Genomic DNA, 2,118 nt, shown 5'->3' with positions numbered 1-2,118 from the left:
CAGGCAGCCACCTTGCAGGTGAGCGACGCACCCAGCTCCAGCCGGCTGCTGGGAGCCCCATCCAAGCCAAAAACCTCACCCAGCCACCGCGCAGCCCTGCCCCACGGCGCCGAGGGAACCATCGCAGGGCTCCCGTGCGCGCCGGGCGCCATGGACAGGTCGCCGTCCCCCGTGGGTTTGCGGTTGCTGATGCATCACCAGGGCGCTGGGGTTTAAGTGGGAGCCTAGGCTGGATTTGCAGGGCTGGGGTAGCATCACCACTCCCTGGGTGCCCTGGGACCTGGCTGGACTTGCTCTCATCCCAGGAATTTGATATCGCTGGGAAAAGTGAGATGGGGTGGGAACGCAGAGCGGTGACCCCAACAAGACGCGGGTGCCGATTCCACCAGACGCACCAGGGTGAAAACGCAGGAAAAAAACAAACCCACGTGTTTTTTTCTTTTATTTTTCCCCTCCCAAAGGCTCGGCCCCTCCCAGCCTGGCTTTAGGACCAGAAACAGCGCCTTTACTTGGAAGATTTCTTCCATTCGAACAAAATATTTCAGCTGCCTCAAAGAGAACCAGAAAGCAGCGGGAAAAATCCTTCCTCAGACAGAATCTCCCCGTCGCCCCTTTTGTAAAGATTGATTTTGCTGAGCTGTTTCGGTTCCCTAAAGGACGATGTTTTCTCACTTCTTTTGAAAAACCGCCACACCAATACAATTTTCCCCTCTTTGCAGCAGAATCACCAGTGCTGTCCCAGCGGGACTCCGAGACCCCGCAGCCAGACCCCTCCATGTATTTGGTACAAAAGCCCCTTAGCATTAAAAAACCTCAAAGCGCCCTCCCTAAAATCACATTAAACTCACTTAAAAATAAGCTCACTGTGGCCATTCCCGGTATTTTGGGGGAATAAATCCATTGCCCAGTGGGACAGGGAGTTGTCGCCCTGGCAAGGGCTGGGGGGGCCACCCTAGGGACCCTCAGGGCACCCCCAGGTCCCCTGCAGGGTGTTGTCCCCTCGCTGGCTGGGCGTTACAGGGTGACACCCTAAAAATACAGCACTTGGGGGTGGTGGTGGGGCTTTTCTCTCCTCTCCGCAGCCCGAAGGCGCCCATCGGCAGCTCAGCCTCCTCAGCCAGGGCTGGAAAAACAGGCTGGGAAATATTTGGAGGCTGTGACTCAGCGCAGGAAAACTGCTCAGCCCCAGCTGACGCCGCGCAGAAACCCAGCCAGTGCAGGCAGGGCCCCCCCCTCCTACCCCAGGGGGTTCTCTGGTGTCTCGTAAGTGTTGAGCTAACCCTTACCTGCAGCTTGCCGCTCTCCTCTGAAGCCAACCCCCCCTGTGGTCACTGGCAATGCAGAGGGGACCTGGACAGGGATGCCTGGACGGGGACTTTGGCATGACCAGCAAAGCCAAGGGAGACCTGCCCTCCTGCCTCAGTTTCCCCAGTGCCTTTGAGCTGCCCCAAGAGCACTTTTCCCCCTGTGCACGGTGCAAAGAGAGGCTCTGCCCTACAAACCTCCAGCAAACCTTTACCGTGCCCGAGCCCCACATCCCCGCTCTGGTGGGTCCTACCTGTCTGCAGGGGCCGGAGGGTCCAGGTAGCCCCAGAGCCAGGATTTGGCTCCTCGCTGCTGCTGGGGCACGCAGAGCAGGGACGCACCTCGGTCTGCAGGGACAGGGTGGCCCCCACGCAGGGATCTTATCGGCAGCTGCCAGGGGCTCCTGCCCGCATCCTGATAAGTGCTGGGCTCCACATTGTAGGGTTGGGGTGCCCCCTGCGAGGCTTCAACCCCCCCTCCCAGCCCGCTCAGCTCCACCCCAGCAGCAGGACCCGATTCTCCCAGGACACCCACATTGGGGTGAGTGTCAGTGCCCCAAATCCTGGCATTCCAGGAGGGTGCTACACCCAGGAGAGGACCCAACAGTCGCTGCAAGGAGGGTGCACTGAAGTCAAACCCACCCCCTCGGGCAAATGGGGAGTGCATGGCCCCCCCCCCGTGTCCCCTTGGACAACCCAGGGCCACCCCCAGAACAGTGGGACACCCCCCAGCCCATACTGTGATACGCAGGACCAGTCCCTGGGGCTGAGCAAGGGGAAGCTGCTGCCCTGCAGAGGCACTTGGAAAAAGCAG

This window comes from Egretta garzetta, unplaced genomic scaffold (genome assembly GCF_000687185.1).
Source record: "Egretta garzetta isolate BGI_Z169 unplaced genomic scaffold, ASM68718v1 scaffold368, whole genome shotgun sequence".
Classification (NCBI taxonomy): Eukaryota; Metazoa; Chordata; class Aves; order Pelecaniformes; family Ardeidae; genus Egretta; species Egretta garzetta.
Note: the sequence above shows the minus strand (reverse complement) of the source record.